The sequence below is a fragment of the Vombatus ursinus genome, unplaced genomic scaffold, assembly GCF_900497805.2.
Source record: "Vombatus ursinus unplaced genomic scaffold, bare-nosed wombat genome assembly UNPS02014821.1, whole genome shotgun sequence".
In the NCBI taxonomy this organism is placed as follows: domain Eukaryota; kingdom Metazoa; phylum Chordata; class Mammalia; order Diprotodontia; family Vombatidae; genus Vombatus; species Vombatus ursinus.
Window position 1 is genome coordinate 10895791 of NW_020954599.1, and position 27304 is coordinate 10923094.

The 27304-nt window shown below is 37.0% G+C and overlaps 1 protein-coding gene across 2 annotated transcripts in view; it reads left to right on the plus strand.

Annotated features, from left to right (window-relative positions):
- TET2 (tet methylcytosine dioxygenase 2) overlaps nt 1-27304 on the plus strand; it is a 155640-nt gene that overhangs the window by 61556 nt on the left and 66780 nt on the right. Inside the window, exon 1 of one of the 2 annotated variants that reach the window (XM_027837438.1) lies at nt 18047-18091. The exons of the other annotated variant lie outside the window; for it this stretch is intronic. The gene's annotated coding sequence lies outside the window, so the exon portion shown is untranslated. Of the gene's footprint in view, nt 1-18046; nt 18092-27304 lie in introns of those variants that run through there. 2 annotated transcript variants of the gene reach the window in all.

Below are 27304 nucleotides of genomic sequence, written 5' to 3' on the forward strand. Positions count from 1 at the left end.
ATCACTAGGTTGGTTTCAAAGTCATAGAAACTCTCAAATGCAAGTTACAGAGGTCCTCTAATAAGTGGGGCTCAATGGAGGGAACAGCCTCATCAATGAAATGATAGATCTTTGAAGTCTATACATGCACATATGTTTTCCCAATGAATGAGTTAAAAATATGCATGTATTTCTGTTCATCAGAATGCTAGTACTTAAAAACTGGAAAGGACCTCAGATATGATCTCCAATCCCTTATTTTATAGATGAAGAAACTAAGGCCCAGAGAGACTTGGTCAAAGGTCACACATCAAATCTGTGGAGGAGCTGAGATTAGAACTCAAAGAATTACTTCTGGTCCAGTTTGTTTTTTTCTGTTCACTGTGATGCTACTGTATCCCTGCCCCATAACATTTTGCCAGATGATTGGCAGGGGGTTAGGGTGAAATCTGTGCCTGTCAGAGTAAAGCTAAATGACCCACATAGAATTCTGACCTCATTAGTACCCTGCATTTATCGTTTTCTTTCAACATGGAGAGTTCTTGCTTTTTTCATGCTGCAGCTGTCAGAGACCTCATTTCCTCACAAGTCCCCAAGTGGGTTTCATAATGTTACAGGGATAAAGACTGAGCTTAACTTGACTAAGGACTTTCTTCACTATAATCAGTTATCAGAGCTATCTTGTTTGAAAGAGATTATGAATCTTCTGATCAACTCAGTACTTTGAAAAAAAAGTAAGTCCTGCTACACTAAAACTTCCCCCCTCCCAATTGATCTCTAGAGAAAAAAAAAATATCTTTTTCCTCAAAAATAAGTCACCACCTTGACTTCAAAATTCTTATCATATATTTCTTTGATGCTGTAACAACTTTTCCTTTTTTGCCTAACTCTACTCCCACTGCTCTTGAACTCACCCTCTCCACTCTTATCAAGCATTTTGTTTGTACATGGAATCATAGCCTTTTGCTCTTGCAAGGAAGGAATCTTAGAGGTTTTCTTATCCAACTCCTCATCCCATAGATGAGGAAAGTGAGACTCAAAGGGATTAAATCATTTAACCAAGTTCATATAACTGGTTGATGTCAGATCTGCAACTAGGATTCCAGTGTTCTGATTCAGTGTCATGAAAAAAGCACTGGGACCCTTCTACTTTGGGGCACTCTTTCACCTTTAAACTAAATACTCAAAGATCACTTCCTTCCTTCAAGGTTCCATGTAAAACTCATAACCATGAAATATTTCTAGTCTAGCTTTGCCTAGTTCCCTTCTCTTCAATTATCCCAACAACCAGCATTTCCCTTATTTTGATTTTTGCTTTTAATGTTGTTCGTGGAGGGTCATACTAAAGACAGCACAAATTGTAAAGATTGGGTATTCGTGAACAGAAAAATGTGCAACAAATTTTAACTGACCCTTAGTGATAGGTATAATCATTTATAATGCTACTTGCTAATCAGGCTTAATTGGTGAGCAATTCATGTAATTGGCTGTAATCAATATTACTTTTATACAGATGAATCAGGCATTTCTGGGAACTATTATGAGTAACTGAGGCAAGGAACTGATTCAGACAGGAAACTGCTCTAATTCCCCTCTAACGACCTCTGGATTTCTAATCCAGGTGGATCTAAATCTTTTCACTCCATCAAAGCTACAGTTTCATTGAACTAGATTAATCAGATTGCTTTTCTAAATTTAGAACTGAGCTGAGAATAAGTGGTTGAAATCCATGCCTCTCAAACCTTAATTCTGCCTAGGATTTTTATTTCTTAGTTCCCAGATATCTCTAATTGATAGAATTTCAGAATTAAAGGACTCTCAGTCCTGGGGGAGAAAGGAAGGGGAAAAGAAAGTGGGCTCCACAAAAAGTTGTCACAATAGGGTTTATCTCCTTACCAATGGTGCCCTCCCACATGCCTTTCTCCCCTCTGGTTGTTCTAAGCCCCCAGTTCTGCCTGCCTCTCCTTTTGTATAGTGCCCTAAACTTCTAAATTATCCCTAGTTCCTTTCCATTTATTACTTTCAGTTAAACCTACATATAGTCCCTTAGGCTATAGAACAAAGTCTATAAGCATTTAAGTGTTTACTTTGTTCTGGGTTCTGTTCTAAATTGGTCTCTGCCCTCAAGGAGCTCATATTCTAATGCAGGAAGCAACATGCAAATAACTAGGTATATACAAAATATAGACAGAGTAGAGAGGAGGTGATGTCAGAGGGGATACACTAGCAGCCAGAGGATCCCAGGAAGGCCCTCTGCAGAAACTGGGATTTGAATGGTGTCTTTACTGTTGGCAGGGAAGACAAGAGGTAAAGGTAGGAAGGGAGAGCAACCTATTCATGGGAAAGGCCCATACAAAGGAACAGAGTGGGAAATGGAGCACTGCATGTGAGGAACAGTAAGTAGATGAGAACCATTGGATCATAAAGTTAAGTGTAGGGGAGTCCAGTGTTGGGTGGCTGGCTGGTTGGTTGGTTGTCCTTCATTCTCGAAGAGGACCAAAATGACATCACTATGTTGGGGCCAAGCCCTCCTGGCTGACAGTACCAAAGGCCCTGGTCAGCGACAAAGCTCTGTTCTGCTTCTGGCATTTCTTCTGGAGTTGTTGGGCAACAAACACCATATCAACCATTCTTTGTCACACTGCCACACTGGCTCTCAGTAGATAACCATCTTCCAGGTGAAGGATTAGCTTATTAAGGAGGACTGTTGCAAGAATCTTGCCAGCAATGACTAAGAGAGAGAGCCCCTCCCCCCCCATGATAGTCACAGGACAATCTATTTCTTTTACCCTTATAGAGATGGACAATGAAGGCATCATTGAATACCTGACGGATAACTTCCTCTCGCCATATAACCCAGAAAATTTCAGGCAGCTTTTGTATGAGCTATGGACCTCCTGCCTTGTAAATCTCAGCTGGAATAGAATCAGCACCAGGCTCTTTGCCACATGTGAGGGCTGAATGGTATTTAAAACCTCTTCTTCACTTGGAAGTTTGGCTAGAGAGGGATCCACTTCCACCTGAGCTAAACAGTCAATGGCTTCAGCATTGATTGGTGATGGTCTGTTGAGAACCCTATGGAAGTGTTCAGCCCATTTCCCCCGTATCATGCCCTTACCACTAATCAATGTGACTCCATCAGCACTGAACAGTTGGTCTTTGGCTTATAAATAGCCTTGAGGGCATCATAAAAGCACTTTGGATTGTTACTGTCATCACAAAGCTGAATTTCATCTACCTTCTTACTAAGCTGAGGATCCTGCATCTCCCTAAGCTTCCCTTGCACTTTACTTTTGTTGGGGTTAAACACTGCCTTCTTAGACATGAACTATCCTGCGGCTAAACCCTGTGGAGTTCTTATTTTCATTTAGCAGCTTCTGAATTTCCCCATTATTTTCATCAAACCAGTCTTGATGTTTGCAAATGTTCTGGCCCAGATAATAAATGCAGTGCTGTGCACCAAATCTCCGAAAGTTGCCCACTCCTTTTCTATTCCACTGTTGCGAAACCACGTGTTGGCTCAGTTTTCCCTCCAAATTAGCAATGAGCTGTTCCCCCTTGGAAAAGAGCTCTAATCTGTTGACATTAAGTCTGCTGGTAATCATCTTGCCTTGGGGACACCAGCTTTTATTGAATGCAAATATTTAGCTTGGAGAGGACAAATCTATGATCAGTCCAGCATACTGCACCACATATTGCCTTCGTCACTCTCACAGCCTGTCTGTCTCTTCCTCTTATAATGACATAGTCTTAAATGCCAATGTTTGCTGCAAGGCTGCATCCATGAAGTTTTATTGCATTTAGGTAAATGGAAGACAGTGATGAGATCATGAGACGCACAAATCCTCTGTAGTTAATGACTGTGGCTGTTGATGTTTCCAGCGTCACTCTTCTTAAGGACTCCTAGCCATGTCTGCTAATCTGTGCCTACTCTTGCATTAAAGTCACCCAGAATTATAAACTTGTCCTCTTTGGGCGCATTAATAACAAGAGTCTCCAGGTCTTCATTAATTTTTTCTTTGACCTCATCACTACAAAATCCTATGGTTTCTTATTATCTCTAGAATAAATTAGAAAGTAAAGTTTGGCATTTAAAGTTTTTTTTTTTTTAATATCCTGGCCCCTTCCTACTTTTGCAAGCTTCTTGCACTTGACTCTTTGGGATGTAGGGTGTGTTCAGAAGGAGAGGGTAACAAGATCAGATCTGCATTTTAGGAAAATCTCTTTGGTAGGTAAGTGGAGCCAGAAGTTTCAGGGAATGTGTTCTAAAGGTTTTGAATAAGGGAAATTCCACAGATAGAGAGACAGACTTTGCCTCTATCACTAATTGCCTCTTCCCCCATCCCAATTCTTCCTTTCAGAACCATTGTTGCTTTTAATAGAAATGTGAGCACAGAATCACAATTATGTGGCTTCCCATTTTGATTTGTGTCCAAACAATGGGACCATTAGGTTATTTTCCTCATTTTGGGAGCAATTATCTCTCACTTGGCCATTGTGATCCCATGGAATCTAGTCTATAAATTTGGCAGTTCAGGCACCTGCTGCCCTATACTGTTATACTGATTTAGGGGAAGAGGCAGACAGAAGGGTGTGCATTTTTTCAATTCAACAAGTACGTCCTAAACATATTATATCCAGAGACTTATGCAAGGTGGGATATACATTTATATGTGACCTTTGCCCTCTTAGTGTTTGCATAGGATCATAGATTTAGAGTTAAAAGGAATCTCAGAGGTCATTTACTGTGGTCCAATCCCTGATTTTACAGTTGTGGAAATTGAGGCTAAAGGGAAGGGGCTTGTTAATTGCCTTAAGATCACATAGTAAGGGGGGCAGCTAAGTGGCCCAGTGGATAGAACACCGGCCCTGAAGTCAAGAGGACCTGAGTTCAAATGTGGCCTCAGACCAAACCTTAATACTTACTAGCTGTGTGACCTTGGGCAAATCACTTAACCCCAATTGCCTAAAAAAAATTAAAAAAAAGATCACATAGAAAGTAAGTTGCAGAAGCAGGATTTAAAACCAAGTCTTCTGATTCCAAAACCAATGTTCTTTTCAGTATATCTATGTCACACTGGCTCCCTATCACCTTTCCCCCTCTTTCTTTTCCTATTTCTCTTGGGAGGAAGATGATAATGCTGACTGCTTCCATCCTTCCAAACTAAAACAATACTCTCTCAAGTCAGATAGTGACACACATCTTGCCTCCTTTCTCCCACAATCCAGATATTCAGTATTCTCAAACTGCATTTTCTCCTCCTGCCTACCCCCAATATTCCCAGCTTGTCTCCCTCCCCTCAAATATTACTCCCTTCCTACCAGGGCCAATTAAAAACCCATTCTCTAGATGCAAAGTGTCCCTCAGGTAAGTGTTAAGAGATTGTCTGGTGAAAGTAATTCACACTAATGTGGTTAAATCCTCCCAAGGTGCCTGCCTTGTAAAAGAAGAGTTTGTTCACGCAGATGAATCTCCAAATGTCTGTGAGTGAGCAGGGATGGGGGATTCAAGAGTAATTTGTGTGTAATGAGCTTTCAAACCCATAACCATATCTGTCTCTATACTGCCTTCCTCTCCTTTAAAAGAAAAAGGAAGAGGATGGAGGGGAGAAATGATGCAGCTTAGTGAAAATAAAGAATTAACTAGCCAGTAAACAATATTCAACTGGTTCTTACAAGAGCTTGGGGGCCCCCCAACCAGCTGTGAAAAGCCAATAGAAGGTATGCTTCCTGGTTTTGTTTGTGTTTGTTTGTTCGTTTGTTTTGCAAAAAGCTGGCATTTTTAAAAGGAAAGCTATCAGCAACCTCTCACTCCCAGATTCTACAGGGACATTCATTTACTCAACAACATTTAATATGCCCAGATAGATAGAATGATATGTATTAGAAATTTCTGAGAGGATTAAACATAAATTGTTATGTTTGCTCCCCTCAAAGAACTTATAGCTGTCATGTTTATGTACAGTGCACTGTCCTTCCTTGATTCTTTGATTATAAGCTCTGTTCCTTTGTAATGCCCCATAATGTCTGCTCATGTGGCTGTATTTGGTAGGAAACCAGTAAATGTCACTGATCAATTGACTGTATATTCACTTTAGTGCCCTAAAAGAAATACCTCTGAGCATAGCTGCCCATACAACTCTTTTTTTCAGTGACTCACTGATTCTGAATTTTCTCTAAAAAGAGAGGAACATTCAGTGGGATTTTGGGGACAGCATATGCAGATATAGCTCAAAATCAAGAGGAATAGGAATAACCCTTAGGAGCAATTTTTATTTAATGTGTGTGTTGGTTTATAATAGGTAATAGTTTTGTCTGCTTAGAAAAGGGAATGTCATCAAGAAATGTTTGTTTTCTTCAGTTGGTCAGTTAGCACTAACTATGTGTCAGGAACTGTGCTAGGTGCTAGAGATACAAAAAATGACTAGACAGTCCCTGTCCTCTAGGAGCTCATACTCTAATGAATCTTCATACATAAATAGGACTTGTCCTTAAAATTAAGTACATTCTCTCAATGACCTTGGAGAAGTCATTTCCTTCCCTTGGGTCAGTTTGGTTATCTGTAAAATAAGGCAGTTGAACTAGGTGATCTCTAAGGTTCCTTTCAGATCTGAAATTTTATGATTTTGTAATTCCTGATCCAAAGTGATGCTTGAATTAAGATAGAGCACAGACAGTAGGAGGCAGAGAAAGAAGCATGTGTCTATCCATTGGGGATTTTTTTTTTTAATTGTAAAGTGTTTGTACTTTTCCTTCTGTTTGGACACAATTCTTATCAGGCAAAGCCATGGGTTTTTTCCTAAATAATGGCAACCTGTCTTTTAACTTTGCTTTAAAGAGTTTACATCTGAGTTCTATGTTATTATTAAAAGGCTAATTAAGTGTTCCTTGAATTTAAGTACTTAAAAATGGTGCACCATAACTGTTTGATCATAATGTAGTAATACCGCAAGTTAGAATGGAAAGCATTCTTTACCTTGAAAGCAACAAAGGATCAAGTCAGACCAATACTCATCAGCCTCAATCATCAGGCATAATTCTTTTGAGTGATTACACCATTTTTATTCTAGATCAATTTCTGGATGATTACAAAAGAGTCAAACCATAGGCACAAGTATTCCTATTAAGACCCTAAGTGTCAATATGGAGTAAGCATTTTGACTTTCCTTTAACACATTGTGCATCTTGAGATTTGTTCTGCTCTCTGGGACCCATGGTTGGGATCTCAATAATAGGTTTGAGGCAATATCAGTTATTATACTACATTCTTACCTATTGTTTGAAATCTCCTGATTATTCATAACAATCTAGCATATTGCAAAGGAACTAGAAGGGCATTTAAAAGAGAAAGTTTCTCAGATTTTTTCCATGATTTGTACCATGCTTAGATTAGATTCTAAATTCTTTCTTTCCATGTTACCTAATGACATTATAAATGCTCTGGGGTAGTATGTTCATGGCATAATAGAATCATTTGGAATGGACCCCCTAAATAAGAGAAATAAGCAAATATGCAAGTTTCTTATCTGAAGACCTAAAAAGGTTCTAATAACTCAAGTTTTAGAATCACGGAATGTCAGGGCTGGAAGAAACCTTGATCATTTAGTCCAACACACTAAAAACTGGGGCATAGAGAGGCTTCACCAAGAACTAGTGACTTTACAAAGTACTTTCCCCCTAGACTATCCTGTGAGACAAGTAATGCAAATAAGTCTCCTGTCTATTCAGTAGTCTCATTGCCATATCCAGAAGGATATAATCACAGTAGTACAATAGAGTGAGTGTGTGTGTGTGTGTGTGTGTGTGTGTGTGTGTGTGTGTAGCTTTAAGGCTTACAAAGCACTTTACATAAGCAATCTCCTTTGATTCCCATAAAAATCCTGTGAGATGAATACTACAGGTATTATGCCTTTATTGATTGGTTTTCTTATTTATTTACCTGTTTGTCTATCCATTTATCCATCCATTCATCCATCATCTATCTATCTATCTGGACTTGTAATTTCATCTCTGTGGGAAATTCCTGATGAGGACACTTCCTTTCATGCAGATCAGCCCTGATTTTCTTAGGTGCTTGGGGCACTAAGAGGTTAAGTGACTTGCACAATATGGGTCAGCGAAAGACTTGAACCCATATTTATCTAGATTGCTTCTCATCCCCACTTTACAGATGAGGAAATTGGGACTCAAGGAGTTTAAATGACTTGCCCATAGTCACACAGTGTCATGGGCAAAATTGGAACCTTCGTATCACCTGATTACAAGTATAGCATTTTAGCACGCTCCCTCTCTAATTCTATTCTAGATCTCCTATGACTTTCTTGGCAGTGTGATTCAGCATTTTAATAATAGAAATTAATTTTTAATAAATAACCTAGTCATACTCAGTTTTAGCTTTCCACTGTCTCAGAAGAGCTCTATAGACTTGTTCTTACTCATCTTTTCTCTGTGAGTTTCTGTGTCTCCGTCTCTGTGTCTCTATCTCTGTCTCTCTATCTCTCTCCTTGTCTCCCTTAATAAACACAAGTTAATGGGGCGAATTAAATTTTAAGGACTTGAGGATAAAATCATGCAAAAACAGAGCTAATCAGTGGCCAAAGGAAATAACGTGATGCCATGCCACCAGTACTGGGAGTCGAGTAATCTGAATTCTGATCTCAGCTCTTGTTCTGACAAAATTTGACCTTATGAAAATAAATTTTATCTTCTATGCCTCTGTTTTCTTCTCTCAGATAAAATAAAAAGGACTCTTGGCTCTGGTGTGTCATGTAAATTTTTGGAACAAATGAGATCATGTGAAACTACCTTGCAGAATGGGTGGGGGGTAGAAGTTTCTGTGTGAATGTACATATAAAAGTACAAGTTGTGCTGTCTTGTTAAGAGGAGTTTTGGTAGTATTTTAATCATGTTGACATAAATTTGTTGGTCTTCCTAGACCTTCACTTTATACAAATGTAGAAAGAGTATGAGGGGTCTTACAAGCTTACTTCTTTAAATGTGGAGAGCAGAGGGACCAGTGAAGGTTTCCAAGGGCCTTGTGGTCAAGAGGATAGCGCAAGACGCTCAGATTTTTGATTCCTGAATTCTGGTTCCGATTCTATGATTCGGTGAATGATCTTTATTTTGTCTTTAGCATATCATTATCTCCTTCAATTGACCCTTTCTCAAAATTGATAAAATAACTAACTACTTCATTGGGAGGTTGTGAAATTCAATCAAGACTTTGGAACATGGAGATCCCAAGTAAAAAGTAATGTTATTTCAGACCCAGAGCTTTTGGAGATGTTTAATTGTTACCAATGTTTGAAATATAGCCTCATTTTAAACACCATTTGATACTTTCTTTCCTATTTTGGATACACTGTCTAAAATAAATTGGTTATAATTAAGATTATACTTTTACTGGGTATTTTGAAAAGCTTTACCTGTAGCCTAATTGTCCAGTACTCTAATTTCCATAGAATTATTAACTAGTGATGTTTTCTTATGACATCAAGATGACATGTCTGGAGGATGTTATACTATTAGCACAATTAGCCATGCCTTTGACTGTAGAGAAATGTCCAGAATACCCACATATACTGTGGGTAAAAAAGAGGAGCTTTGGTAATATAGAAAGATTTTGATGCTAACTAGATCAGTTTTGGTTGGTTTTCTTTCTCAATATTTTATTCTTAGGTATGTGAATGGAAGAATAAACCACAGTTTTCAGAGAATAACTATGTGTCTGACATTCTTACCTATCTTCTTGTACTTTGCATACTTAATCTTTTCAAGAATTTGCCTAGAGTAATAGGAATAAGTAAGCTATTTTTCCTTCCAGATAGAGGAGAGAATCATAAATTGGGGCAGCGAGGTGATGCAGTGGGTAAGAGCTCCGGCCTTGGAGTCAAGAGGACCTGAATTCAAATCCAGCCTCAGACACATAACACTTACTAGCTGTGTGACCCTGGGCAAGTCACTTAACCCCGATTGCCTCACCAAAAAAAAAATTTTAAGTTAGTAGCAGGACAAGAATGTTGGGGAGGTGAGAGGGAATCTTTGGAAATGACTATTGTGCCAGTCATCAATATTATATACATACACAAAAATAAATGCACCCAGATACACACATGCACACAATTTTTACAAAGAAAGGGAAGTCATACAAAGATATCACAAATAAAACACCTTGATTTCATTTTGAGGAGAAAAATAGAAAATGTTTTACTTGGCTATCATTTTTTAAAACATTAAACATGAAACATTATTTAATAAGTATAGCATTTAATAAAATATACACTTCTGTTCTTTGTTATGGCCAGTTAAGTTAGTGAGATGGTCAGTGGGGCAGAGAAAAAGATGGGTTGGTAGAGAGTAGTATCAAGACACACAACTGTGTCTATCAGGGCTCTATTTAAACATCAAAGAGCTAACTCACTTATTAGTATTCTTTTTTAAAAAAGCACAATTATTTGTATTTGTAAAGGCTTAATGTGATCAGAATTTGTTGCAAAATGTATTTTGATACTTATACAAAGTTTGTGAAAACTGATATTCTTGAAATGCTTTTTACCTAATTTTCAACATAGAAAAACTATGTTGAAAAAATTAAATTGATTTCTTGATCCAGAAAACTATGTCGCACGTAGGTTTTACAAACATGAATCTTTTTTCATGGGGCTAAATCATCACCTAATGGGCCTTCAAGATACTGCTCCTTGAAGACTTGAAACTCTGTGCTATTTTCCTTCTTTTTATTTTTAATGTTATTTATTAAATTTTTCTCAATTACACGTAAACATGTAAATTGCAAGAAAATTTTGGGGGCAGCTAGGTGGTGTAGAGGATAGAGCTTTGGCCTTGAAGTCAGGAGAATCTGAGTTCAAATCTGGTCTCAGGTGCACAACACACAACACATACTAGCTGTGTGGCCCTGGGCAAGTCACTTAACCCCAATTGCCTAGCAAAAAGAAAAAAAAAGAAAAAAATTTTAACATTTGCTTTTAATATTTTTTTTAGTTCCAGATACCAACCCTCCCTTTTTTTCCTTCCCCATCCTTGAGAAGGCAAGTACTTTGATATAGAGTATGTTGTTGTTCAGTCATGTCTGACTCTTTGTGATCCCATTTGGGGTTTTCTTGACAAAGATACTGGAGTGGTTTGCCACTTCCTTCTCCAGTTCATTTTACAGCTGAGGAAACTGAGGCAAATAGGATTAAGTGATTTAACTCAGGTTTTCCTGACTCCAAGCCTGGTGCTCTATCCTAGTTACCTGATATAGATTATTTAAAAATATATATTTAGCCATGTTTCAAAAGAGAACTCTGTGCAATTTTCAACAGTAGGTGTAAACAAGGTCGCTTTTTGGCATTTACCCTCATAGACTAGTAGTTCCCCATTCCCAGTCTAGATAGTTGAAGAGGATTGAAATATAGGGGGAAAAAGTAACATGAGGTGACTAATGACCTAATTTCGTATTCAGAAATTATTATGTATCATAGTCAAATGTTAGATGGAACTTGGACCTGTAGCATTACTTTTCCTAATCCTGATTTCTAGGGAACCCTTTGTATCTTCTTGAGAGAGAAAATAGTGCCCCATTGGTGTTACAATGTGTAATACACTTTTACCATAAAATACATGGTAGATGTAGGGTGTATAATTCATGGATCAAAAAAAAAAAGCCTTGTTGACTGACTGCCTCTGTGGAAAGAGAATTATTGGTATAGGTTAAATGAGGCCAGGAAATGCTTAGAAGTGTGCAGAATCAGATGCAAGTGACTGTAACATTAGATGATCTCTAAGGTTACTTATGGCTCTGAATCTACTGTATGAACTATGAATAGTACAAAAGTCTGAGATATTATTAGTTTCCAGTGTGGCATCAGGCACAGAAAAAATGTAAATTTCTTTATTATTTCCCACAGGCTTAATGCAAGGTGTTTCTTTTGGGGGAAAGCCCCTGTAGAACCACAAGGCTATTTGTCTTTCAACATCAGAAAATAGTTTTCTGTCACAAATTTTTATTCCCACTCTCCTCATTGACATCTTTACCTATCTACTTAATGGTCACCCACTGGCTACAGTCTCTTTCACTTCTTCCTATCTTGTAACCACATTTTTCCCCTCCCTCTCTTTGAATCTCCCTTGTTTGTCAGTAAGCCAGGTGTAACATAATGCTTCTAATACAATTTCATTCCCTCCTACTAAAAAAACTCGAAAGAAACTTCAGTGACTCTCTATTGCCCATAAAGCAGGAATTATTAACCCTGGGGTACATGAATTCATTCTCTCTCTCTCTCTCTCTCTCTCTCTCTCTCTCTCTCTCTCACTCTCACTCACTCTCTCTCTCTCTGTCACACACACACATACACACCCACATATACAAATAGATATAATTGGCTTTTTTGTAAACATATGTATTTTATTTTATGCATTTAAAAACATTCTGAGACTAGGTCAGTGAAAAAATAAAATGAAGATTAAGAAACTTGCTTTAGAATAAAATACAAACTCCTCATCCTGGCATTTTTTTTAGCCCTTGCAGTGGCTTTCATCTTGATTTTTAGTCTTTTTTCACATTATTTCTCTCCATATAGCTGAAATTCTAGTCACATTGGCCTCTCCCCTCCATAGGATGTTTCATCTCCTACTTGGATATCTTTGCACAGGTGGAACCCTGTGTATGGAAAGCTCCCCCTCCTCAGCTCTACCTCAAAAAGTCCCTAGTTTTCCTTCATAAAACCTTTCCTGGTAACCCCAGGTGTTAGTATTCTCTCTTCTCTCTCTTTCCCATTTCTTTGTATTTACTCCTCTGAGTACACACTGTATTATCATAGTAGAATGTAAACCAAGCTTCGTCTAAGAAGGTTTTTTTTTCCTGTACATCTCTAGCATCCGCCGTCGTACTTCCTTGCATTAATAAGTATTTGTTCATTGTTTTTTACTTGAATTCCATACTGCAACACCTATGTCAGCTTATCATCCTTAATGTAGGAAAGATTTCCATGAAAAGCATGAGGTCCAGGACCACTGAGTTTTCTCTTTGACAAAGTCTCTGACTTTCATTATGACGAGGAATGTGAACCTATTTCATTGAACTGTAATTGCACATGAAGGTGTCTGTATATCTACACACTTTGATTCCTTCTTGTGACATGACTAATCTGTACAGATGTACCTCACTTTGTAGTAGATGTTCCTGAAGATTATGTAGAAATCAAATCAAATCATTTTAAATATGCCGTGTTAGCTGACTTTTAAAGCAAACTGGGATAAATCTACTAGGAAAGTGGAAAATTTCATTAATAAAAAAAATCATAAAACATGGAGCCTTAGAGATAAGTGAGTCCAACCCCCTTATTTGGTAGATGATAAAATTGAGATTCAGAGGTCCTTGGCCCATTCTGAGTTGCCTATGGCCCCATAGTTAGGCTAGCAACAGAGCTGGGACCAGAATGCGCTTCTTCAATTCCATGGTCTAGTGTGCTTTTCATTCTACCATACTCTCTAATTATTTTCTAATGATTCCAATGTTTTACAAACTCATGTTTTTATACCTTAGAGTTCCTTCAAGCAAGGGACTGAAAAACAACTAGCAGTGCTTTTGTTCTCTGAACTGATGTTTTCTACAATGGGTGTGGGGGGGAAATACCAGGATAGCACCACTGATGTTTGCATTAGAAGGTAGAAAGTCGTATTTTGAACAACATAATCACTTTAAATGGTAGCCATTTTAAACTTTTTTTCCTTAATATTTTACTTTCCTTAGCCAAGCTTTGATGTGCTTTTTAAAAATTCTGAAACAAAAGAGGATATAGCTATTTACTTCTTTAGCTTCATTACAGAACTTCTGTCAAATAATACTGATGAGGACAAAACTTTTATGGCTCAGTATAATTGTTAAGCATATGTGGAAGAAATGTAAGTATAATGAGAAATATGATGAAACATTAGAAATAGTTTTGAAAAATTACATTTGAAAATTTCTGACTGCAGGCTGTTTGGAATGTAGATTGAGAGCTAAGACAGGAAAGCTAGATAATAGAGATCATCTTTTGAATTAGAAACATGATTGGGAAGGTGCTACTCACTCAACATTGAGTTTAGTCTCTCCCACTGTGTTTTGTTTGTTTTTGCCATTTTCATTCAAGATCTAGAAAAGAAAATCAATGGTACATGAATGAAACTTGGAGAGGGAACTAAATTGTGAACTGTTGCCAACACTACATAGAAGAGAAATTAATATGGGAAGCCCTAGAGAGATCATGGGCATACACAGAAATATCCTATGTTTGGATATTGATAAAAAGCCTATAGTGCAAAGGAAAAGACAAGAGGATAAGGACTTACCTGGAAACAGTTTCTAACAAGAAAAATCCTAGACTAAAATATGTGTTGAATGTTTTGTGCCAGGGGAAGGGTATTGCTTTGCTTACCAGTGCGTTATATTACAGGAGAAGAAAGCAAGAAGAGTACCTAAGACTCTAGGGGGATCACATCTGCCTTCAGTTCTGAGCACATTTAATTATTTATTACACATTGACTGATAGCAAGGAACACTAGAAGAGTCATAATCATAATTAAAGGTGTTAACGTAATGACAGGCAAAATTTGGACAAGACAATATGATAGAACTTGAAAAAATAGCCATGAGACACATTTTCATGTTCTAAATCTGAAATACAGTAATGCCATGGGAGAGCAGCGTTTGCTAATATCGAAAGTTTCATCTACCTCAAGTCACTTTCCAGTAAGGTGGTCCTTTAGTTTTTAAAACTGTGTTGTTTTTACCTCATCTATAAATATAGGTATTACTAAATATAAATATAATGTTACTTCCCCCCATCCCTGAGCCATCCCATTTAACCAATAATTTTTTTTTAATATTGGGAGGTGGGAAATAGTTCAGCAAAACTTATTAGTATAAAAAAGGAGTCAGACATTATCAGCTAAGCTCCATACTCCTAGTCTCCTACTTCTGGGGGAAAAAAGAGGCAGTTTTTTCATATCTAAACTTAGCCATGATAATTTTCTAATATTCAGTTTCATTTTTTTTTGTTCTTTCCATTTATACAGTCACCAATTATAGTTTTTCCTGCTTCTGCTTCACTCTGCATCAGTTCATATAAGTCTTCCCATGCTTCTCTGTCTTCTTTCTTAGAGCACAGTAGTGTCCATTAAATTCATTAAAAACCCAACTTGTTTAGCCAGTCTCCAATCAGTAGGCATCTATTAGCCCCATAGCTTTCCACAAATACAGAACATCTATACTGCTTAAAGATTCCAGTACTGGGTGATGATTTTTAGAAAAGATAGCATGGAAAATAATCTGTCAAGTAGAGAGAAGAGACATTATGGGCACAGACTACAAAGAACACAAGCAATATGAACCAGGAGTGACAAGAACATTAATTGACCTTTATTTAACACTTTTTTTAAGTTTTAAAGAGGCAACTAGTGGCAGAATACACTGGGCCTGGAGTCAGGAAGACCTGAGTTCAAATCCAATCTCAGATGACTCCTAGCTATGTCAGGGCAAGTTGCTTAACCTTTTGCCTCAGTTTCCTCAACTAAAATGTAGGTGATAATAGCACCTCCCTCACAGGGCAGTTGTGAGGGTCAAATGAGATATTTGTAAAAAGCATTTAGCACAGTGCCTGGCATATAGTAGGCATTACATACATTCTTATTCTCTTCCCTTGCCCTTCATTTTTAAAGAATTTTCCATATATTGTCTCATTAAAACATCATAACTACCATATGAGAGAGGCCCATTTTATAGATGAGGAAACTGAAATTGAGAAAAGTTCAGTGATTTCCTCATAGTCTCAAAGCTAGCAAATGTCAGAGGCAAGATTTGAATTCTTGTCTTCTGATTCCAAATCTAGTCCTGTAATACATTCACTGCCCAAGCAAGTGGAATTGTGCCCAGCAACATCCTTCACTACCTACTTCTTAACCAGACAATGTACAAATATTCAAAAGAGGATAAACATTTTAGGCAAACAACTAGAATGAAACTTTTATCATGTCTAATTCATGTTGACCTCTATAGAGACCACCTAGCAAGTATTTGTTGACTTTATTAATGACTGAAGAAGAAAGCCTTCTCTAGTGTCCAATTTTTGTTTTCGTCCTCAGTCCACAGCACATTTCTTTAGTGTATATTTAGGAACTGGAAACAAATATGGTTGTTTAGTGACAGATAGGAGAAGCTAGTTTCCAATTATATGGTCTGCTGTCTACAAAGGAGAACAAGGCAGTGCAAAAGACCGTTGAGCCCTGGAATTGCTCTGAGGTGCTGAGGTTTTGAAACACATCCAATTTAACCAGCAAACAGGTTTGAAACAGGATCCAGTATTGCCTAGTTACCCTGGTATGCTGAAGGAGGAAGAGACAGAGAGATTGAAAAGACAAGTGGAAAGTAGGATTTTGTTTATTTTGGATCTGGTTAAAATTTCAGCAACTTTATTTGGGGCATGGCAGGAGAAGTGAAGAGAGGGAGGAGAGGAGGACACACAGAAGAGCTGAAATGATTGGTAATGGCCACTGTGTATTTGTGCCTCTGAAGTGTACTGTCCAAAGAGTTCATGAATTGTTTGAAGTGAGCCTGGGCTGCTATTGGAGTCAGTGTAAGTACCTTTATTTTGCTCTTAAGTGTTACCCGAGTAAATAAAACTCCTTGGCCTGGGTCAGGAATGTTTTTATCTGCTTTGATAACTATTGTGAAACTTTCAAACATTTTCTAATTTTTTTTTATTCTTTCATTCATTCATTCATTGAATGAGGGTGGATTGTAGGGAAAGGGGTGATAAAGAATCCAAAAACTCGTTTGTTATATTAGAAGGAAAACACATGTTTCTCTTTCTTATCATTGTAATATGGTTCCTCCCTTTTAAAAAATGCACATTGCCTCAATATTTATTATTGTCTCTTTGGTTTTGCCTTAAGTTCAGGAAATCCTTGTTTTGCTTTTACATGCAACACACACACACATACACACACATACACACAAACACACAAGCTAAATTGGAGCATTTTATTGCTTAACTTTTTATATTGGCAGTTTTCTTTGGAGTTTGTCTTCCAAGTGTAAGTTTATTCAACATGTTTTGGAAGGGAGATAAAGGGAGGAGGAGGGGAAGACAAGAGTGAGGAGATCCAGAGGGTAGGGGAGGTGGAGTATTATCTTTCAATTCAAGAGGTTTGGAAGCATTTTAGTTTTTATCCTAAAAATTAATTGTGCTTTCCACATGGTGTTCTATCATAGGAAATAGAGCAATACTTAGTTTACCAACTCAAACCATTCTCTTTCCACTATAGATCAGAGTTATTATCCAAAATATACATTAATTATATTTGCAGAGAGAAAGGAAAAAGATATTTTTAAAAAGAAGTATGAATAATGGAGAAGGGGGAAAACTATAAATTTGTAACATCTACTACAGGATAATGAAAGCAAAAAGCCAGTATAATCAAGTTTGATATTTAATGAGTTACAACTTGAATCGAAGAAACATATACAAAGGGAATCCCATCAATGTGTTCAGACAAAATTGTCAATCTGTCTACCCTTGCTGGACCTGATCCAATCCTAGGTATGAATTATTTAGGCCAGGGTCACAGGGTCCAAACTAATCCAACTCAAGTGCAGGTTAAATTTGATCTTGAGAGATACTAATTCTAGACCAGTGATATCAAACTCAAATAGAAACAGGGGCCACTAAACCATAGGTAAGGATCCCTATGGGTGCATATTGACTTAGAAAACCACAGACTAACATATTCTATGTTCTGTTGTATTTTTCTTTGCTTTATTAAATATTTCCCAATTATATTTTAATCTGGTTTGGGTTGTGCTGGGGAGTATTGTGGATAGCATATGGCTGCAGGTATAGGTTGGGCATACCTTCACTAGGTTGAGGATCTTTGGAGACGTGCCAGATGTAATCTCAGGGTCCTGAAGGATCCCTAATTTTGTCCTGGAAGTTGATATGTCTGACCTCAGGATTGTCTCATAACTTCCCACAGCTTCCCTTGAATGCTCTGGCTTTGCACTGATCCAAGGCCTTCCTCGCTTCACAACTGGACACCAAAGACTTGACTAAAGCTGGACTACCTTGAAGAGGTGAAGGAAAAGATATAATTACCTTCATGCTAGACTAAGGGTTCTTAACCTGAAGCCCATGACTTTGTTTTTTAATTTTGATAACTTTATTTCGATGTAATTGGTTTCATTTGTAATCTTGCATATTTTATTCTATGCTTTTAAAAACATGATTCTGAGAAGGGGTCCATAGTCTTCACCACAGTGCCAAAGGGGTCCTTGACACAAAACAGTTTAAGAACCCTTCACTAAACATATCATGTGTAATTTATGCCTTGTTTTAACCAAAATATTAGTTTTACCAAGGGGTGAAAAGGAGGTTAAATTTTCCCTCAAAATGAGAGTTAATTATTTCATATAACTAATTAGCTTTTGAAAATAGAATAAAAACCTTTTCTTTACAGTGTATTAAAATATTCTAAGAAAAGGCCACAAAATGGTCATAGAAATAATTCAGAATTCTGAAACACCTAAATACCCTAGTCAATAAAATGCTTAGTGTTTAAATGGAGAGACTATAGTTTGCTTATGATACTCATCGTACTGATGCTATGACTTTTTTCCCCTTGTGGTTGATATTCCATTTCTAGCCATATATATTTTACCATAGTGTATGTTTCTGAATCCTCAGCCTTAGTAATTTCAACATTTTCAAATGAGGATTTCATGCACAATCATCCCAATTTTATAGAAAGAACTGACTCAAAGAGGCAAAAGACTGTCAAAGATGACCTGCAGAAGCCCTGAAAGAATCATAAATCCAACTGAGGGCTTCGTCCTCTGAAAGGGAATTTTCACATAATGCAATTGGGAATCTACATGGAATGTAAACAAATGAAGTGTTATAATAAAGGCTATTTTTTTTTCCTTTTTAAGTGGTGGGGAGCCAGGACTAGGCATTAAGATGAGTGAGAACACACATTGAATCCCCTTTTCCTACCCGTTCAGATGTCAGCTGGGACTATACTTCCATGGAAGCATCTTTTGTGAAAGAGAAAGAACTGTGACTTGTGGACTATCTGTACTCTATAGTACCTTTTCCCTTCAAAGGGGTGCTGTTGCCCTATGTTTCTTCATATAGTCATCAAAAGTATGTGCATTTTTTTCAACAAATAATTTATTATCCTTGCTATGCAAGGTCAGAGTCGTACCCAGACTTAGTCCCTGCCCCTGAAGTAGTATACAGTCTTGTGGAGAGAATATGGGATCATCATAGAATGTTAGACCTGAAAGAAAATTTAAAAGTTAAGTAGACTGATCTCACTTCATTTTACAGATTAAGAAATGGAAGCTCAGAGAGGCCCTCCTCCCACTGGTAAGCTCTGCTTGGAGTCACCATTTTGAGGAAGGGCCCAGGTCAGCCATCTGTCACTCTTTTCTCAGAATTTGCTACCATGCCACCATGGAAGTCCCTCCCCATCCCCCAACTTTCAGCCCTCATTCCCTGATTTTCAGTCCCCTTTTAAGTATTGTTTTTTCCCCATTAGAATGTAAGCTCATTGAGAGCTGGGACTTTCTTTTTGCTTATATTTGTATTCCTAGCCTTGTGATTGCTGTACTTGTATATTTCTATTCCTAACCTTATGGCTGACACATCTTTGATTTGGAATGTATACTCCTTGAGGACATAGACTGTTTTAGCCTTCCTTTATATCCCAAGCACTTAGCACAGTACCTGGAACATAGCAAGCACTTAATTGTTGGCTTTGGTCTTGTTAACTATTGGCAGACTTGCCCAAGCTCACATAGGTACTTAGGACAGAACCTGGTCTAGAATCCAACTCCAAAAACCGATCTAGTGCTCCTTCTTTCATACCATGGCTTCCAATAAGACACATGCAAAAATGACTTTTTAAAAAGATAATAGAAAATATTTTATAAGAGTAGTACAAAGATTGTCAGAGGAGAGAGAGGTATCTTCTGATTGGAGTTGTCAAGAAAAATTTTTAAGAAAGAGATTGCATTTTATTTTATTTTTTTTAAGGCAGTTGGAGTTAAGTGACTTGCCCAGTGTCACACAGCTAGTAAGGGTCAAGTGTTTGGTCTAAGGCCAGATTTGAACTCAGGTCCTCCTGACTTCAGGGGCTGGTGCTCTATCCACTGTGCCACCTAGCTGCCCCAAGAGATTGCATTTTAGCTGAGCACTAATGCATGGGCAAGATTTCAGCAGGTAGAAATGGAAGGAAGAGTAATTCAGGAGGAGGAAAATCCATGAACGAAAATCCCAGAGATGAGAAAATGCAAATCATTTCAGGGTATTGACAAACTCTGCAATTTCTGCCCCAGTCCATTGTAGTATCTGGGGGGACTTCAAAGGTATTTGCAAACATACAAGACCACTCAGTGGTGTTTTAACTGACACAAGGAAAGGCTGCAAACCTTACATCACCAAACATTAGGGGCCATGGCAGGGAGAAGGAGATTCAGCAATGGTCCTCAGAAGGATTACTACATGGCCTTGGCCCACATGGTTTCAATTCACTGGTTTATTTTACCAGTTGACCTACAAAATGTCTGGACATTTTATTCCCTCCCCCTTCAAGGACAGCATACTTGTTTACCCTCCCCTATGATAGTACCAGAACCAACATTACCAAGACTAGGGAAGCATACCAACCTTGGACATTTTTAGTAGAGTAAAAATGGATATACTCACCCTTCGCAGCTTAATAATATGTTCTAAAACATGTCATGGAATGGCGCTGAAAAAATATCAAAAATCCAGAAAATGTGGAACGGTGAAAGTTTTTGAGAATTATTGAGGACAAGCTTGTCATCATATTCTAATCAAAACTAGGACCTAAATCAGTTTCTCTGTTTAAATTAATGTTTTCAGACAAGAAGTATATTATTCTATTGTTATAAAACATTTGTCACTAACATTTTTTTCCAAGCATAACACTGACTTGGCACACACTTAAGAGTAAGATAGGGGCAGCTAGGTGGCGCAGTGGATAGAGCACTAGCCCTGAAGTCAGGAGGATCTGAGTTCAAATCCGGCCTCAGACCAAACACTTGACACTTACTAGCTGTGTGATCCTGGGCAAGTCACTTAACCCCAATTGCCTCACTAAAAAAAAAAAAAGAGTAAGATAGGTGCAGTGGATAGAGCACTAGCCCTGAAGTCAGGAGGACCTGAGTCCAATTCCTCCTCAGATCAAAAACACTTGACACTTACTAGCTGTGTGACCCTGGGCTAGTCACTTAACCCCAATTGCCTAAAAAAAAGAAAAAAAAAGTAAGATAGTTCTCTGAACTCACCAAAATGGATACTACTCCCAGTGGTAAAGGTCACAACTTATCCATGCCTCCTTATCCTGAGTCACTTTTGTCCATGTCCTCCCACAAATTTTCCATAGTGGTGTACCCAATATGCTAGGGATCTTTTTGATCTGTTATCATTGCAAGGATACCAGTACAGTGCATATTGGTGGTGTTAGTTGGTCTCACTTTTGCAACATAGCTAACTCATTTTTATGGTCATATAGCTTTCTAATGACCTCCTATAAGCCAATTCTCTTGCAGTCTAAGTACAACCCCCATACACTTCTATACTGCCCTTTGGGCAACGTACAACTTTATTTGGGGATTGGATTATTCCATGACACTTGCCCATACATCAGCACTGGAAGAAGAATACACACGTACATACAGACATACAGACAGACAGACATACATACATATCTGTGGATATGTGTGTGTGGATAGATAGGTAGGTAGATAGAACAGTGGCCTGATCTGTTCATCCAATTACATCTCATATTCTGGGCAGTAGGCATTTTTCATCCATTTGGTGTTTTCTGTGTGGATACTTGCTGAACTCTTCTGAATGACTGCATCTTATTTAGAAAATCAGGCAATGGTCTCAGTCTTGCTGCAGTCAGTACAATGTCATCCACATAAAGAAGTAACTTGAAAACCTCGAGCTACAGGATTAGAGAATCTTTCTTCCATTTTGATTCTGTGATGGACATCCGACACGATAGTGGCAAACATCTTTGGCTAGCATATGTCTATCTACTTTATGCTTTCCTTGATATCAATCAGACAGAGTTATCTCATATTTTTCAATGTGATTTTGATATGTACATTTAAGACATCTTTTTGGAGGAAAATCCCTAAGGTGGCATTTTGCTCTGCCAAATAAAATCGTTTTTTAATCTTCAAATGAGGATGCTGGGGTTTTGTGTTCTCTATACTTCTGAATTAGTTGTAAAGATGACTGTAAAAGTGTGAAATTTAAAAACCATAATTGGCAGAAGCCTACCTATTCCCTTTTCATCCCTTCATCAAGGATGGCTTCATAGTGGCACAGTGGATAGAGCACCAGCCCCTGAAGTCAGGAGGACCTGAGTTCATCAGGTCCTATGGGATATAAAGGAAGGCTAAAACAGTCTATGTCCTCAAGGAGTATACATTCCAAATCAAAGATGTGTCAGCCATAAGGTTAGGAATAGAAATATACAAGTACAACAATCACAAGGCTAGGAATACAAATATAAGCAAAAAGAAAGTCCCAGCTCTCAATGAACTTACATTCTAATGGGGAAAAAACAATACTTAAAAGGGGACTGAAAATCAGGGAATGAGGGCTGAAAGTTGGGGGATGGGGAGGGACTTCCATGGTGGCATGGTAGCAAATTCTGAGAAAAGAGTGACAGATGGCTGATTTTGCAGACATGTGAAAGGCATATTGGTTGGCAATTTTTTATATTTTCTCATTTTCCTTATTGATAATAAAGTCTGGAACATCTCCTAAGCATTTGATTATCTTCTTTCTCAGATACCTTGAGAACCAGTCCCTCAACGCCTTTGACACTGTCTTACCTTCATCCAGCACACACCTTTTCTGTGTATACTTGGTCTAGCCTGGCTACTTTTTCCATTTTTACTGATATTTATACTTCCTTATGTTGTACTTTGGGGATTATGATGTCAGAATGCAAATTCTAGTAGTTTCATTGTCATTGATGGAGAAGAGATTTTATTCTAGAAATCTTTATGGACCTTTTCCTTTAGATGACTCATTTATTGCTTTCCTTCCAATCTTACCCTTAAATGCCATCAAGATAATTTGACTTAGTAAGGTTCTCTCTCCAAGCTCACCATAAACTACTTTTTCCACCTTTTGCTTCTTGCTATTTTACAAGATGATTATTCTCATAATTTTCTTCCATCTTTTGCCCAATGATTTTACAAACACACTTATAGTCTAAACTGGTTTTACCTTCGGCTGTCATCTCTTTGGCAATGAGATCAAATGTTTGCTGTCTGAGAGGGTTTCTCAGCTCTTTTAGTCTTTTTGCTGTACCCATTGATTTTCATTGGTTAAACTTTCTTATAAAATGGGGAGACTCTCTGAAGATACCTGTCCTTTTAACCCCTTTCCTTTTTATTTATTTTGCCTTGACATCTTGTCCAAAGAGGTCAGGTTGAAGCCATCTCAATTGGTTACCATATGATCTTCTAATTATTTGATATAAATTTTGATCTTTTCCTAACAAATTGGTTATTTGACCATATGCAGATGGTTGGTTTGGAAGTCAGTACTGTATCAGTGAAATCATTTCCTGTTCATTTAAATATAATTAATTTAATTTTTAAATACCATTTTGTCCTTTCCTGTCCACCAATTCCTGAATTTCTTCTTATAATAGTCATGATATGTAGATGTGATAATTCTGAATCGTATCTAAGGTTTTGTAAGAATTTAGCCTCTCTCATTTCTTACTCCTGAACTATTTTTTCAAATGCATTTTGGGGGGCATTCTCACCATTGTATTGAAGTCACTGAGTTTTGAAGTATATGTTAATTTAATTTGGAGGGTGTCATTGAGTTCTTTAGAGAATTTCTTTACTTCCTCATCCTTTGCAATAGATCAGGGGTGGGGAACCTGCGGCCTCGAGGCCACATGTGACCTTCTAGTTCCTTGGGTACGGCCTTTTGACTGAGTCCAAATTTTACAGAACAAATCCTTTTATTAAGGGGAATCTGTTCTGTGAAGTTTGGATTCAGTCAAAGGGCCGCACCTGAGGACCTAAACGGCCACATGTGGCCTCAAGGCTGCAGGTTCCCCACCCCTGCAATAGATGTTGACGTAGACAACTGCCATTATTTTCAAGGTGATCTTTTTGCAAATGCTGATTGTGAGTATTGGAATACACAAAATGAAAACAAAGCAGTGTGTTCTCTGATGTTCAGAAAGCCACTACGATCGCCTTTAGGTTATGAGCATATGATTATTCTCATGTGTTAGATGTTATTTCTGGAAACCAATTGTTTCACTAATCAAACAAGTTAGACCAGTGGCCCTGCTTACCAAATAAAGAAATGGGACATATTATGCATTGGTATTTATTTTCTATACTTTATGTGCCCTTTTGGTGGTAGAGATAACAAAAATGTAATTGTATTACATTTAGATATTGATCATTGTGTTTATTCTATTGCTTATATCTACCTCTCAAAAACTTTTTTTTTAAGTCATAGAATCTTATAGCTAGTTTCTACCATGTAGGAAGCCTTTATGTAATATTCCTGATAACTGTCCATCCAACCTCTGATTAAAGAACTTCCCAGGATCACCCATCCCCCCCACTTTGGACAACCATCGCATTAAATGGTAGGCAGTTTTTTTCCTTATGTAAAGTTGAAATCTGCTTCTTTTCAACTTCCACCCATTTTTTTCCATAGAATCAAAAAGAACAAGTCTATCCCTCTTTCACATAACAGTCCTTTAAATATTTGAAGATTCCTATCATAGAATTAATTTATTTTAGTCAAGTCATAGCTATATTTTTATGCTGATTTTTTCTACCACCACCCCCAAATGAGAGGTTCATCTGTCATGCAAGAGAAATAATTAGATTAATATGTATTATTGAAAATACATGACTGCAAATGAAAGCACGACCCCAGACTTATGATTTCCTGTCATTTAATCCCCTTGTTTCTCTTGCCTCTGTAGGGTTTGGAGAATGGTTATAAAAATAAACAGAGTAGCTGTTCATAGATCATGGAATTGCCTTCCTGCATATGTCTTTTACTTTACTTTTCTATCACACTCTCTCTTCCCTTCATTTCATAAGCCTTCAGGTTTAAACAGAGTCAATAATCAATTATCTGTGCTAAAGAAAAGCAGCAGGGTAATGGAAAATATGTGATAGTTGCTATTTAAAATTTTATATTTGGGATATAAAATGCTTTTGAATAGAAAGATGGGAGAAAGGAAATAAAGAAGAAAGGAAGGAAAGAGAAAAAAAGAAAGTAAAGAAGGAAAAAAAGAAAAAAAAGAAGGGAAGGAAGAAAGGAAGGAAGAGAGAGAGAGAAAGGAAGGAAGGAAGAAGGAAAGAAGGAAGGACTGGCTTAATAAGCATCTACAATATGCCATCACTTTCCAAATATTGTCTCATTCCAACAACCCTAAGAGCTATGTGCTTTTATTATCCTCATGCTATACGTAAGAAAAAATGAGTCAAATGTTAAATTACTTGCCCAAGATCACACAGCTAGTAAATGTCTGAGACCATATTTGAATTCAGGTCTTCCCAACACCAGGCCTAGCACTCTATCCACTATGCCACCTAGCTGCCTCTTTTGGGGGGAATGGTTTAAAAAAAAAATGCTAGCTACATGTTTTCCTACTGTTTTCAGTTAATATTAAAATTGTTTTGTATAACACAAACTGATTCATAGAAGAGCTTATTCAGATTTATAATGGGTGGTAAAGGAGAAGCTAAGCTGGAAGTAAAATGTTTCTTTGAATAACTAAACATTTAGATAATTTAGATTATGCTTTAATTTGTCTTCTGAAGAGCTTAAATATCTTATAAGTGTTTTAATTCAAGCATGCTTATATGAAGAAAAAGTGTTGGTGGGAGTAGGATAGACATTGAAGTATAAAAGGAAGATGACTACTTTTAGGGAAAATTGGAATTAAGAATGAATTTACTCTTAGACAGTAAAACCATATTAATGGGACCTCAATTTGCCCCTCTCAGACCTAAATAAATCTAACCATAAAACCAACAAAAAAGTTAAGGAGATTAATAGAATTTTAGAAAAGTTGGATATGATAGACTCCTGGAGAATTTTGATTGGGAATATAAAAGAGAATCCTTATTTCTGTAGGTAAGCTATTCATGATACCTTCACAGAATTAGACATGTATTAAGGCCAAAAAAGATCACAAATGCAGAAAAAATAAATGTATATTTTTCTGACCATAATGAAATAAAATTATATTTAATAAAGCATCTTTGAAGCTTAGAATAAAAACTAATTGAAAACTAAATTTTCAAATCCTAAAGAATAAATGGATCAAATAACAAATCATAAAAATGATCAATTATTTCACTGAAGATAATGACAACAATAAGATGACAGACCAAAATTTGTGAAATGCAGCCAACTCTATGCATAGGAGAAATTGAATACTTCTAAACACACACATCAATGAAAGAGAAAGAGCAGATCATTGAACTAAACCTGCAACTAAAAAAAACTAGAAAAAGAAAAATTAAAACACCAAAATACAAATCATAAAATCAAAGAAAAGATTAACAAAATTTAAAGTAAAAAAAAAAACAAAAAAACCCAAACATTAAACTAATTTTTAAAAAAAACTGAAATCCATTTTTGGAAGTATGGAGAGGAAAAACAGCAACAATAAGATAGATAAGCCACTGGCTAATTTAATTTTTTTAAAAGGAAAGAAGAAAACCAAATTACCACTGTCAACAATGAAAAAGGTGAATTGACAACCAATAAAGAAAGGGAAAAGTCAATTATTAGGAGCTATTTTTCTCCAACTATATGCAATAAAACTGGTAATCTAAATGAAAAAGATAAATATTTACAAAAACATAAATTGCCCAGAGTAACAGAGCAGTAAATATAATATTCAAATAATGTTATCTTAGAAAAAGAAATTGAATGAACTCCCTAAGGGGGGAAATGAACCCCTACAAATGAACTCCCTAAGGGGGGGAAAAACATACCAGATGGATTTACAAGTGAATTCTGTCAAAAATTTTAAAAAAATTAATTCTAATATTATATAAACTTTTTAAAAGGAAGAAAAGAAGGCATACTAACAAATTTTTTTCTATGACACAAATATGGTCATGGTATCTCAACCAGAGAGAGTCACAACAGAGAAAGAAAACTCTATTACAATTTCCCTAATGAATATTGATGCAAAAATTTTAAATAATATACTAGCAAGGAGATTA